The 15,315-nt window shown below is 38.3% G+C and overlaps 1 pseudogene; it reads right to left on the bottom strand.

Annotated features, from left to right (window-relative positions):
- Positions 1–3,752: 3,752 nt before the first annotated feature.
- Positions 3,753–11,546, bottom strand: LOC122107258 (annotated as a pseudogene).
- Positions 11,547–15,315: the final 3,769 nt, after the last annotated feature.

Below are 15,315 nucleotides of genomic sequence, written 5' to 3'. Positions count from 1 at the left end.
CTCTTGTCATGTTCTACTTTACCCACATCTTTGCAGTTCCAGTACATCATAGTACTAGAAAGTCTCCATCATTCCAGAAGTCCTATTGGATGATCTGGACTTGGTGTTTTATAAAGTATCTGCTAAAGAACACCAACTTCATACTACAATCACGAGACCACAATCCCAGCAATGGTCATCTGAAAATGTCTGCATCCTGAGAAGACTTCCTTACAGATTAATACTGAAAATCTGTACACAGACTCTAGCATTAGATAGACCCGCATTTTTTGTTGTTTCTGGTGTATTGAAACAGACTTACTATACAGCCCAGAGTGCTCACAACTTCCTACCTCTGCTTCTAAGCAGCTGAGATTATAGGTTTACATCACTGTGCACAACTAGATAGATATAACTTTTGAACTCCAGCTCTATTACATTTTAGCAGTGTGATCTTTAGTGAGTTTCTTACAACTTTGTTGTAAGAATGAAATAAGATAATGTAAAGTTTAAGACAGCATTTCAAAAATAAAGTTTCAGTGAATGTTTAGCTGTAGTAACTATTCTTTACAAAGTTTAGTGATGTCCTATTTAAATTTGTTTAGGCCAGGCCAGACACAGTGGCTCACAACTACAGTCCCAGCTACTCAAGAGACAGAGATTGGGAAGATCAAAGTGTAAGGCAGGGCTCAAGCAAAGGGTGTTGAGACCCTATCCTACAGGAAGGATAACATAAAGCCAAAGGGGCTTGCTAGAGCACTTCAGGTTTTCATAACAGATGCAGATGATGTTAGTGATGGAGAACAGCCAAACAAGGGAGTAAGACAACCCAGTTCTGAACCACAGGAAGAAGCCCTGAGACACTGAAGGGTTGGAGGATTTGAGCAAAGTAAAGTCCTGGGCCCCAGCAGCCAGGTACACCTGGTATAAGGGAACCAGCTTAGAGGAGAGCCAGCCTGCAACTGAGAAGAGGTCTTATCCTAACTTCTTCCTTCCTCCCATTCTTTTTTTTTTATCGGTCATGGGGCTTGAACTCTGGGCTTGGGTGCTGTCCCTGCATTCTTCAGCTCAAGGCAAGCACTCTACCACTTGAGCCACAGCACCACTTTCTGGTGGTTTATTGGAGATAAGAGTCTCACGGGCTTTCCTGCCTGGGCTGGCTTTGAACCGTGATTCTCAGATCTCAGCCTCCTGAGGAGCTAGGATTACAGGCGTGAGCTACCAGTGCCCAGCTCTCCCATTCTTTGAACACCCATACATACCTCTCATTCCCTGGATTGGTTGATGTGGAAGCCTGGAAATTACAGCCTCCAAAAGCTGATGCTCCTATGATGCTGAATATGCCTGGAAGAGGAAAAGGAAGCAGTGGTTCAGCCGCATGTCTTCTTTAACAGAAGCAGCACATGAACACTTGCCTTGGTTTTCAGTTAAGGGAGCAAGCATGACCAAAGGCTAAAAACAAAAATGAAAGCATGTTACTTGCAACTCATCCCAAATGTCATATTTGTAATTTTAATATTCAATTTTTGGTCTGTCAGCATATCTTTATAATCAAATAGATATAAACTACCAATTTCCTTAAGTATATATGGAACAATTATTGAAAAATCAATATTTTAATCACACATGATAGTAAAACTAATACCATACCATAAAACTTTATTTATTGTGCTTGGTGGCGCATATATGTAATTTCAGCACTAGGGAGACTGAGGCATCAGAGCATAAGGCTAGTTTATGTCAGCACAAGTTACATTGTGAGACCTTTTCTCAAAAAAATTAATTTCAACCTTGGCTGGTGGGGGGTGGGGGATGGGAAGGGGAAACAAAGGAGGAGGCAACAATGCTTGATAAGAAATGTACTCATTACCTTGCCCATGTCATTGTAACCCTTCTGTACAGTATTTTCACAATAAAAAAAAAGAAAGAAAAAAAGAACAATAAACAAATATCAAAAAATTAATTTCAATAGCCCACACTTGGTTCAGTTAAAAAAACCAGGATTTAATACTAATATAGTATATAACATTATTATATCATAAAAGATAGTATTTTAAAGTTTATTTTATTTTTATAACATTTGGCATGATTACTTTTAGTCAGTGTGAATCTTGATTGCTTGATTGTGTCAGTACTGTAGCTTGAACTCAGGGCCTAGGCACCATCCCTTTGCTTTTTTTTGAGCACTGATGGCCCTTTATCGTTTGAGCCACACCCCCATCTCCAGCTTTTTGCTGGTTAATTGGAGACAGTCTCAAGAACAGTTCTTCTGGAGCTTACTTTGAACCTCAACCCTCAGATCTCAGCTTTCTGAGTAGCTAGGATTACAGGTGGGAGACATGGATACCCCAGCCCATAATTTATTAAATAATGTTACTCTTTATTCATTTTTGCTCATTTGCTTCGCATGGGAACCTGAAGACCCACAGGGAACCCATCTGTAGTGACAGGCAGTAACAAAGACCATGATTTAGATCAAAATGACTCAGATGTGACATATGAAAAACATACTGTTCAAGGCAACAAACTGAAAATTCTTTATTTAAAAAATAGACTTGGATATGGATTTTTTTTGTTTAAAAACATCCTAGCTGAGAACAGCAGTCACTTGTTAAGTAGCATTTAAAAAGATGGTGCTCATGTCACATTCTTTGTTTTTGAAACAACTTTTCTTCTTCCCGAGGGGGGGGGAATATATATATATATAGATACATACATTTATAGATATATAAATGTATGTATCTATATATATATTTATATATATATAGATATAAATATATATATATATTTATATATCTATAAATGTATATATATATATCAGTTTCTTTAAGAGCCAGACCAAATCGTGACACTTCTTCATGGATAGGCCTATGTATATATCACAAAATATCAGGACCTAGTGTGTTTATCTAGACAGTCATCTCTCTAGGCAGAAACCTAATGGTAACTGAACACCAATACCAGAACCTCAGCAGCCAAAAGAAGCTCATGTGTTGTCCACAGTCTCACACCTGAGGCTCAGGTCACTAACCCCTAGGTCAGCATTCTATTGGCCTAAAATCAGTCTATTACATGGAGAAAAATCATACACTTCTAGGATCCTATATGATTGCATTGAAAACCAGGGCTAAGGCTTTATGGAGTTGTGGGGGGAGGAGGGGGTTCCTATTGTAAGATTCAAATAAAGAAATGCCAAAGGTGCTTTGAAATGTCTGCCTTTCCGAATCTGTTCAGGAAGTGCTGCTTGGGTTCTGGTGTTCCCACTCAGTTAAGGTGCCTTCTAGGCCCAGTGTTGGCAACTGGGGCCTAGGGGCTTTCTGATGAGCAACAGAGGTCTGCAGTTAAGGTTCACAGGAAAGACAGAATCCTATTTGGCCACCTTGTGGATTTAACCAAATGGTTGCAGAAGAATAATCCTAACTGACCAATCTGGTGGATTTTCTCCTGAGAAGATCAGTGATTTTGGTCCCCACTTTCCTTGTTTCTGATATACATACAAACCAGAGAGCATCCAGATCAATAGTTGCAATCTGAAGGTTTGGGAATCTCTGGGGACACTTTCCATGTCTCCCACTGGAATAATCACCTGACCAAAGACTTAATCGCCAGGATGGGCTCACCTGTGGTGTTCTTGTGATTTTTTTCCATGCTGCCATTTAATTACAGAGAGCAAGTCTGAGGCCTTGGCATCATAAGTTCTTCTGAGTATCTGAAGAAGAAAGGAAAGGAGCTGGGTGGGGCGACACTGGAGGTGGGGGGCGGGGAGAGACTGGCTAATAGCAGGAGTACAGCTGGAACTTGACAAGGCACATGGAGTCATCGCACTGTGCGTGTGAGGTCAGCCCCTCCTGCGGCAGCGCCTGGTCAGGGATGAGGCCAGCAGCACCGCGTTCCAGGTGGCAGAGTCCAGCTCTGCAGCTGTGCCCTCCTATTCCTTGGGGAGAATGTTTCTTGGAAGGTTTGTATGGAGAGAGTGCAGCTCAGACCCGTCTTGGAAGAATGTGTTTGCTATTTTCTACTTTAGGAATGGCTTAATGATGGCAAAAATGCCTTTAAATATTCGAGGTTCATTTACTGCATGGACTGCTTTGATAGGAATGGGGAAACCATCCTAGAGGAGGCCAATCACCTTTTTTGGCTATAAAAGGGCCAAAATGAGGTGCTTTTGATAAGCTCACTCCTTTGTAGTCTGCAAGAATGACAATCCCATCCACCTGACTTTCTTCACACTAAATTGGTTTTGCATACCACCAGATGTTTTCGGTAAATGGGCAGTGGCTTGGTATCCATCTGTCTGGGAGGATACAGAGGATGTGGCAGCTCCTGGGGTGTGTGTGGTGGTGAGGCAGGGGCGCGCAACACGGTAACAACCCGGAGCCAAGGACGTCTTTGGGGGCTGAGGGCCTCAGGTTACTAAAGGCATCAGGCCAGCTTCGCCTGCAGCTGTGCTAGATGACCAGCAGCTGCAGAGCATGGTCGTAGTCAAATTTGCAGGGCCGGAGTAAGCACAATAGAAAGACGTTGTCCAGGGACGTGCTCAGGTTGGGGTGCACCTTGCACACCATCTCACGAAGGGCTTAGACATCCCAGAGTCTCCACACGGGCTTCTCTTGCCCCCCCTCTCGGGCTTTGATGACCAGCTCTCTTCCGTGAGCAAGCACATGCAGCAGGGAGGCTGAGATGCCCCACACCAGCTGGTTCTCAGAGACACTTTGTCCTGTTGTTAGCCACTAGGGTCCGGGCCCGGGTCAGGGCTCCGGAGCCTGTCTCTGAAACAATGGGGTTGGATATTGTCACTGGGATCCCCCCCCCCCCGAAGGCTAGCACTTTGACCCACAGCACCACTTTGTCTTTCTCCCATAAATTGGAGATAAGAAACTCGTGGACTTTCCTGCCTGGGCTGTCTTCAATCCATGACCTTCAGATCTCAGCCTCTTGAGTAGCTTGGATTACAGGTGTGACCTACTAGAGCCTGGCTTTTAAAACAATTCTTATGCCATGCAAGGTTAAAGTCCTAAACCACCACAGGCAAGAAATGGCTTTAATTATATTCGCCAAACTCAGCATCCATTGGCTTTAATTACATATATACTCCATGTGAATATTCAATATAATAAAAGTAAACATTTACTTCAGAATTTAAAGAAATGTATTAACAAATAAAAGAAACTTGGTGCACGCCTGTAATCCTAGCTACTCAGGAGGCTGAGATCTGAGGATTGCAGTTCAAAGACAGCCCAGGTTGGAAAGTCTGTGAGACTCTAATTAAACACCAAAAAAAGCCAGAAGTGAAGCTGTGGCTCAAGTGATAGAGTGCGCGAGTTTTGAGCAGAAAGAGCTCAGGGATAGGGCCCAGGCCCTGAGTTCAAGCTCCAAGACCAGAACAAAATTTAAATAACTAAATAACTTCAAGTCTGACCTTTCTTGCAGCTGAACAAAAAAAGAAAAAAGAGAGGAGAAATGTTAATTCTGTAGCTCTCAGTGACACACAGAAAGATATGTATAGATTCTTGATAGTAGGGCTGGGTAGTTTCAGTCACATTGTCAGCCTTCTTTGAGACTGAACAATGACAGCATCACATTGAACGCTGAAAGCAAAACATTGGCTTCTTCTCAATGTGCTAAAAGGCTTAGGCAATAAATTCAAGGGACATTCATATATTTCCTCAATAGTAATCTTTGTGTGAGGTGTCACTGTCATCCTTTTACAAAACTCTCATATTATTTCATTACTTATGGCTTTTGTAAAATTTTTGATTGTAAGTAAAGAATTAATATTTTCCAAAATTATGTTATTGATTCTTAGGAGAGGAAAATGATTATTTTTGGCTCTTGAGGAAACTGTCATGACAACGTTTTTAGTAAAAATCAGACTGTGAATGATTAGAAACAACTTAATAATTCAAGAATTTAAAATGGGTAATTTTGCATTGGAAAACAGAACTGGAAATCACAATCATCCTGGCTCCCAGTTTAATTTTGGTGCAATGAGTCCTTTAGAAGGTCTTAACATGGAAGTAGATCACCATTGCCATCTCCTGGCAAGCAAACCACATGACTATCATGTAAGTAATTTAAAGAGCCATACATTGTAAGAAGCAAGATTACCTGATAAATTGGCAGTAAAGTATTGAGTATTTATTGTAAAACCATCATTGGATTTTTATTCCATTCCTGTAAGACTTTTACACAGATCCATTAGAGTTGATAAATAGCAGCGTTTGTTTTATGAGTGATTTATGTTAAACAAAAACTTGTTTGTTATGACGTTTTAAATTAAATACGTTTGCTGGATCTACCTGTGACTGAAAGAAACATTAGAGATGCTCAAAAGAAAACTTTGAAAATGTTTTCGGTGCATTGAAGGGAAAGAATTAGGACTCTACCATTGCTCGCAGCCAGAAAGTGACAGGTGGCTTTCTACCGTATAATAAAGCTGATGGGCAGGATAACAGCTTTGACAGTGTCAATCCATCTTTCTGCTATGGGGGCTTTCACAGGAGATGAATGATATATCCTTCCAGCCTGCCTTGCCATGGTGCTGAATGCTCTCTGTAGTTCTCTCTTTTTCTATTGTTTTCCTCTACAATCTGCAGCTGCTGATGCTTTTGACCACCCTTCCATCTTTTTCACATCTGGACATCAGAACATCAGCTGCATCTGAGAGCCTGTTTCAGATTTCCCTGACTAAGATGCCAGCTGAGCCACTGACAAACGACAGGTCATTCAAGTCTGTAGGCTCTATTTCAGGGTGTCATTCTGTCCTGGAGACTCCAAACTTGCTTCAAATGAGTGAAGAAGAGGAGCTATGGATTCAGATCTTACCCTCCAGACTGGAATGCCACAGTTGACATGCTTCTAAGTCTTCACCTGTCACCTTTTGAAGCTAATCCTTTTATCCAAGATGAACATAATAACTAACTTTTCCAAGATTAAAAGGGTTAAAAGCACCAAGACAGTGATATTTAAAACACACACACACACACACACACACACACACACACATTTTTTATAACGTTCCTTGGAGGAAGATAGGAAATGTATTCTGTTTGTTTTATTTTTATTCCATTTTATCATAAACTTTGTCTCATCTAAATCCCATTCCCTGCCAGCTAGCTCAAGGTCACATTTAGTTTACATTGAAGTACACAGTGAGGTTCAGTTGAGAAGAATGAACATTTGAGAAATCAGCCTGGACTTGAGCCATGAAGCATGAAATTAGTCCAATTTAGTATCTTGGAAATATTCACCTGAAGTTTCACATTGCCAGTTTGTTACATCCCTAGTTAAGGCAATTTCCTGAAAACCAAGCCTAGGAAAATATCAAGAGGGAATGATTGTCTACACCTAGTAATACAACACTCAATGAAGCACAGGAGAAAAGACCAGAGGGAATGACATTGGAAAACATCTACTATCTATATTGCAAGTGACCACTAGCTCCAGGAACCTGATTGATTAGAAAGAATGGCAGAAAAGTAATCTATGACAAGAAAACTATCACAGAAATCAGCAATATATTTTGCGAGGGAGCTCAAAAACCATAAAGTTAAAATAAAAACAAATCAAAACAAACATGAGAAGATGCAGATCATAAGTCTGAATAAGCATATACAAATGAATAATAGCATTAAATATTCACATATGTAGCACTTCCTGTGTGCCCAGAACTCTTGCATATCTAATAAATAATTCTCAGAAAATTCTATTTGCATTTCAGAACAGATACAGAAATAGAACAGAGGGAAGCTGGTAAACACCTGAGATGGTTGTAGGATAACAATCACAGTCTGATTCTTGACTCTTGTTTCCTATGTCTCCAAAATGTATTAGTAACTGTGGATGTAATCTAGAAGCATCTTTTTCTCTCATTTTCTCCCTGTCTCTATCTCTCTTTGTCTGTCTGTCTGCCTGTCTCCTCTCTTACAATAAATGAGTCACATTATTTTTTTCATTTTATAGAGGATTAACAAAATTTTTTTCAAGTTCAGACAACATCTAAATTTTGTACTTCAAATTTTTATATTTTTCCCTCCATCCTCACTGTTTTCTAGAACATGGCAGCCTTTAAAATGCACTGTTTCTGCTGAGGGGACATATTCTGAGTGTCCAGGTCTCTCTCCTGTGTATGAGAGTGAGACTTCTTCTGAGTTGCTCGGAACCAGAGTTGGAGAACGTCTGGTTCATGTAAGTCTCTCACAGAGAAGATGCTAGTTAGTGAGCTTCTCATGTTCCTGCTTGAAACTTCCTTAGAAAAGCCTTATGACTATCCTACCTGCCTTCCTTTTTCTTCCTGTCCTTCCACAATGTGAGATCTGCATCAGGTATATGGTTCTCCCTTCTATTTCCTAGTCTATCCTTCCATTTTTTATCTTTTCAACTTAAATTAACATCGACTGCCATCCTGGACACACTGGATTCCATCAACTTAAAATAGCACATTTTAAACTTTTAATACTTGGCACATGATTCTCTCTTACAACAAAAAAAAACGTAGAGATTCAAACAGGCATCAGTGGCTCATGCCTGTAATCCTAGCTACTCAGGAACTGAGACCTCAGAATGTCAGTTCAAAGTCAGCCCAGGCAGAAAAGTCAGTGAGATTCTTATCTCCAATAAACAACTCAGAAAAAGCCAGAAGTGGCACTGTGGCTCAAGTGATAGAGCGCTAGCATTGAGCACAAAGAAGCTCAGAGACAGTGCCTAGACCCTGGGTTCAAGCCCTGGAACTGGCCAAAAAAAAAAGGTACAGATTTGTCATGTCATGCACATAACAACATAATGTCTTGAAATACATGCACATCATGAAAGGGCCAAGTATCAAGTTGAGCTAGATAACATTTGGTCTTGCACATACTATATCACCTTTGCAATGAGAACTCTAGAAATTTAGTCTTTGGGCGATCGTGCTGTACAGCAAAATTGCACAGTTGTTTTTTATATCTTGCTTACAATTTGGAAGCATTTTTTTCTTATAAATCCCTTCCATATCTCATACCATCTCTATCTCTGTTTCCCAGAATAACCAAATTAACATCTAGGCCAAGATAAGATCTTCAGAAACCCATTCCACTAAGTTTATAGAAAATATAGATATTTATGGTTTTAGACATTTTATTCATATTTAATTAAACTAAGTAGTAGTTATATTGGATTCAATAAATCATATATAGAAATTATAAAGAGGAGCAAACACAATATTAGAACAACTGAATTAATTACATTCTGATCTCTTGTAGATTGTTAGAACTAAAATACACATGTTAGAGTTTCTCTGGAATAAAAACTAATGAGAGTTTATAACACTAGGCTTACACCCAATAGCAATCTGGCTGCCTCAAAATCGCAATCATCAGGAGTCTCCAGGAGACCTGTGCACATCTCTTTCAATCTATAAGTGATAATAAGATATCAAAAAATCCCACTAAATTCCTTTTCCAGGGGATAAAAGGTAGAATTCCCTGGCTTTGCACATTCTCTGGGTTAGATAATGGCTAGCAACATACTTATCCTCTGAGAGCCCATAATTTATGATGATCCTGAAAGATTTAGATTTTCCTACTTAGATAACTTTCTCTTGTTTCATGATCTGTTTGCTTGTTTGCAGAAGTTATCTAGAATTTTTTTATCACTATGTGATCTGTGAACCTAGTGGTAGTATTAACTCACAGAATCCATCTAAATAGTGTACAGGGGAGGGCCAACATTGGGAATCTCCCTTCTGAAGCTCTAACACTGGGCTGATGAGTCACTTTTGGCACATGGTGTGTAAGAGGCATTTGAGAGCCTTCAATACTGGTCACTGCCACTGGGTATTCAGATTATTCAAAATCATTATGACAGGTTTATTAATCACCACAATTTTATTTGAAGAGGATTCAACATTGGCTAAATTGCCAGAAATATTACTTACAACATTATAACACTGGAACAGATGAGTACTAGTTGAGTGTTGGGCCCTATGGCAATGGAATATAATACTCTCATGTATTATATTTGTACTTTATAGTACAATAACCTGGGCAGCAATGAATTTTTGGCTAAGCAATTGCAAGTCCAAACAACAAGGTAGCTGAAGGAAAAGACAGAAAGACATTCAATATACTTACGTTGTTAGAATCAATAATCTATTTAGTTCAAGTTGCTGAAGAACACATCTGATTCTTTTATAGTGATATTACAGATCAGAGCACTATAACATAAATGATAGGTCTGGTTGTAGTAGACTAAGCATAGTTAAATAATGACACTGAGGTGGGTGTGGTATAGTACAGAGTGTTATTTAGAGATTGCTATTTATCACAGAAATGTATCTATAGCACCTCCCAATGAGCTTTGCTATTTGCCAAGTCAAGGGAATGCAAGTTTTCAGAATTAGAAAAGACTAAGTGATTTCCCAAAAAATCAGAGTTCAATAACCAGTGTACTACCAGCCATTCTTTGGGTATGGAATTTGTGTTCCAGTCAGGCAGGTGGTGTGGCCCAAGTAACAGTATACTAGGTAGCCATGAGTAAGCAAAGTGAGTATGAAAATCTTGAGTTCAAAATACCAGTAAAAGAGAGAAGAAAAGTATATAAGGCAAATGCTATATTAATTAGTTAGATGTAGTCATTCAACAGTATGTGTATATCTTTTGAGTAAAGGGCTTTCTGACGTGTGCATGGGAATAGATGAATCATGGATCCAGGAGCCAACTGTCCATCCAGTCATATATTGAATAGAGATAAATACAGATGCATACTCATTCTGTCACTCCAACTCAGCTAAATCAAAAGTTTTAAAATGCAACAACCCAAAAGGATTCTGGAAAGTATATAATTATTTAAAAACTAGATAATATAAAAAACAACTAACATATTACAAAGAAAAAGGAAGCTATCTATTTTGTTCATTATTTGCCAACTGGACAAATTATAAAGTAGAATCACTAAATTAAAACTTTTTAACTTTCTGTATTAATTTTATTCTTACTATTTTCCTTGTATTGGGAACAACTGTTTTCCCCTCCAAACTGAACTAATTGAAAACAATTAAGGAACTCTAGACAATTATCACTGCTTGTGACTGAAAAAAAAAAAAGAAAATGATTTTCGATCATTTCAAATCCTAACAAAGGCTAGTCATATTTTTTTTTAATTTTAAATGTACTTCCACAGCCACAATACTGATTTTGTTGACTAATTGCTGTGTTATACTTCACATGCTCAATTTCAAAGTTGTTTATGTATTTCTTTGTTGTTGTGTAGGCTATGCTTTGTGACAGTCAAGATAACCATGGAAATGCTATTGAGGATAATGCTGTGCCTTCACACCATGCTCTTGCATAAATAATTATAGCTATTTCTTTTTTATTAAATATATTTTTATTGTAAAGATACTGTACAGAGGGTTACAGTTACATGAGTAAGGTAATGAGCACATTTCCTATCGAGCATTGTTACCTCCTCCTTTATTTTTCCTCTACCATCCCTTCCTTCCCCACTTCTCCAACTCCTCCTTCCCACCTCCGAAGATCAGCTTGACTTATTTGGTTGTGGACCCTGGGGTTCTTTAGATACAAGATCATGTCATCTGCAAAGAGGGAGAATTTTGCTTCATCTTTCCCTATTTGGATCCCCTTTATGTTTGCATCTTGTCTTATTGCTCTAATGATTCTAATACTGAATTGAAGAGAAATGGAGAGTGGACAACCTTGTCATGTTCCTGAGTTTAGAGGAAATGACTTTAGCTTTTCACCATTAAGTATAATACTGGCTATAGGTTTGTCATACACAGCCTTTCTTGTACTGAAAAATGTTTCCTTATTCCTAACTTTCATCATAAAAGGGTGTTAGATCTTGTCGAATGCTTTTTATCCATCTATTGAGATATCATTTGATTCTTATCCTTGATCTTGATGTGATGAATTATATTTATTGATTTGCATATATTAAACCAGTTTTGCATCCCTGAAATGAATCCTGTTGATCATGGTGTATGACTTTTTTGATGACTTGTTGAAGTAGATTAGCCAAATTTTTGTTAAGAAGTTTGCATTGATATTCATCAAAGAAATGGGTTTACAGTTCTCTTTGATGAGTCTCTGCCTGGTTTTGGGATGAGGGTTATGATGGCTTCATAGAAAGAGATTGGTAGTGAACTTTCACTTTCAATTTTATTGAAGAGTTGGAGTATTGGTGTGATTTCTGCTTTGAAGACCTGGTAGAATTCAGCTTAAATCCATCCTGTTCTGTGCTTTTCTTGAGTGGGAGGTCTCTCATTGCTGTTTCTATTTCAGTGCTTGATATAGGTCTATTAAGTTGGTTTAACTCATCTTGGTTTAGTTTGAACATGTCAATATTTGCTAAAAATTAATCCATTTCTTCCAGAATCTCAAACTTATTAGCATATAGGTTTAAAAAGTATCCCCTTACAATTTCTAAATCTTGTTTTTTTCCCTGTGGTTATGTTTCCATTCTCATCTCTGAGTTTGTTTATTTGGGTGTGTTCTCTTCTTTTTCTGATAAGATTTGCTAATGGCCTGTCAATTTTGTTAATTTTTTAGAAGAACCAACTCTTTGTTTTGTTGATTCTTTCTGTTTTTTGGGGGGAGGGGATTCTAATTCATTTAATTCTGATTTAATTTTAATTATTTGTTACCATCCACTGAATTGGGGTTTATCTTGTTGCTCTTTTTCAAGAAGCTTCAGCTGCCTCATTAGATTGTTGGTTTCACATCTCTCCAATCTGTTGATGTAGTAAATAAGAGCTATAAACTTGCCTCTGCATCCTGCCTTTGCTGTGTCCTAGAGAAATTGATAATTTGTGTGTTCATTTTTGTTAATTTGAATTTCCTTTCTAACCTCTTCTGTGACCCACTGGTAGTTCAACAGTGTGTGGTCAGCCTCCAGGATTTTCTTTGGTGGCTTCTGGTGTAGAATTCTAATTTTATTCCCTTGTGGTGTGAGAGAATGCTGAACCTAATTTCAATGTTTCTGAATTTGGACAAATTTGCTTTGTGACCTAAAATGTGGTCTATTTTGGAGAACGTTCCATGTGCTGCTGAGAAGAATGTGTATTCTGATGCTGCTGGGTGAAATATTCAGTAGATGTCTGTTAAGACTAGTTGATCTATGCAGTTGTTCAAGTCTGAGTTTTCTCTTTTGAGATTTTGCCAGGTTGATCTATCCAGTGGGGATAGTGGTGTGTTAAACTCCCCCAATAATTCATACCTTTGTATCTTTGTGGGATTTTAGGGAAAGTAGTATTTCTTGGTTAAATTTGGGTGCTCCGTTATTTGGTGAATAATTAGAATTATAATATCCTCCTGACGAAGAAATCCCTTAATTAGTATGTAATAACCTTCTTTATCTCTTCTCACTAATTTTAATCTGAAATCTATTTTATCTGATATTAGGATTACAGCCCCCACCTGTTTATGGGGGCCGTTTGCTTGGTAGGTTTTATTCCAGTCTTTCACTTTTAGAATATTTGATTTTGTGGGTAAAGTGTGTCTCTTGATGGCAGCAGATAGATGAATCTTGCTTTTTGATCCAAGACAATTTGTCACTTAATTGGGGAGCTAAGTCCATTAATATTGAGACTTAGGACTGAGAGGTTTTTGGTAGTTCCTGCCATGTTATACACTTTAATGGGGGCTGTGCCAAGTGGGTTCTTCCTATGATTCTGTTTGGGGGCTTTCTTGGCTGTTATCATGCACATGATGGTTTTCTATCTGTAGGACAACTTACCTTTTGTAGGGCTGGTTTGGTGGAGATCATTGTTTAAGCTTTTCTTTGCTGTGGAAGGTTTTTATTTGTTCTTCTCTAATGAAGGATATTTTTATCTGGGTACAATATTCTTGGTTGATAGTTGTCTTTAGGGCATGGCATACATCATTCCAGGCTCTCAGGCTTTCATTTTCTCTGCTGAGAAATCTGAAGTTATCCTGATTGGTTTCCCTTTATAGATGATTGATCTTTTTTCTCTGACAGTTTTAAGGATCATTTCATTGGTCTCAATTGATCATGTGAGGATTACAATGTGGCTGTGGATGTCCTGTTCTGGTCTGGTCTATTTGGGGTTCTAAAGGCTTCTTGTATCTGAATTGGCCTATCTTTTTGCATGTTTCAGAAGTTTTCTGCTACAATCCTGTTAAATAAATTTCCTAGACATTTAACTTCTGTCTCTAGGCCCTCTTCTACACCCATTAGCCTTAAATTAGGCCTTCTGATGGTGTCTTCTAAATGTTGAATGAATCTATCATATTTCTTGGATTTGTCTTGATTACTTGTCTGTTCTTGCTCTATAATGTCTAGGCTTTCTTCAGTCCCAGAGATTTGATCTTCTGCATGGTCTAATCTACTGTCAAGCCTTTCTACTTTGTTTTTTATTTCCTTTCCTTCTAATTGGTCAGATTTGATGGCTTCAAATTCTATGTTGGAGCTTTGTTTTAGATCTTGGATGGACTTCTTTACCCCCTTAATTTTGTTTTCAGTGTTCATTCTCCAATCCCTTAGTTGATTGGTTATAGTTTTATTAGACTCCCGTTCCTTTAGTTGGGCTTCATTCAGCATTCCCTGAATGGCCTCAATGGATTCCTCCAGCTTTCTGTTTGTGGATTCCACGAATGCCTCTATTAATCTTTGTTCATTCTCATCCCGCTCACGCTATTCCTCAGTTACTCTTTGATTAGCCTCCTCATGCACACAAAATTCCTGTATGAATCTTTGGTTAGCCTCATCATGCTCATGCAGTTCCTTATTCTGCTCACTTAGAGTCTATTGCAGTCTTTCAATCTTTTCATTCAGCATGTTTAACAGTAGTTTTTATAGAGCATTTGGGGAACTCTCCTCTGGATTATTCATTAACTGCTCTGTTGCTTGATTATAATGAATTGGAGTTGATATACCTGTACTTGCCATTTTTCTCATTTTTCTCCGGCTTGTTCTGCCCATTTGGGTTTGAAAGCAAAAACAAATCTGCACTAGAACACTATTTTAAGACAATCATCAACAAGAGCCCTGTAGTTGCACAGGTTGTTTGACATTGTCAAAATGAGTACAGATACAATCTAGTTCAACAATAAACAACTAGGGATCAATGGACTAAGAAAATCAAAGGATTCAGAAGACCAGATATTAATAGGTTTAGGGAGAATTGTGGGGAGAAAATAAGATTAGAGAAATATGGGGAGGGAAAGAAAGAGAGGGAATATAACCAAGACCTAAATTCAGAGAGAGGAAAAGGACAGATGAGAAGGCAAAGAGAGATACAGAAAAATGCAAAATGAAACAAATTATTTTTAATGAAACACTAAAAAATTATTTAAGTATAAAGAAATAATACTACAATTA

The sequence above is a fragment of the Dipodomys spectabilis genome, unplaced genomic scaffold, assembly GCF_019054845.1.
Source record: "Dipodomys spectabilis isolate Male_0828 unplaced genomic scaffold, ASM1905484v1 ptg000050l, whole genome shotgun sequence".
Lineage (NCBI taxonomy): Eukaryota > Metazoa > Chordata > Mammalia > Rodentia > Heteromyidae > Dipodomys > Dipodomys spectabilis.
Note: the sequence above shows the minus strand (reverse complement) of the source record. Positions and strands in the feature narration are given on the sequence as shown.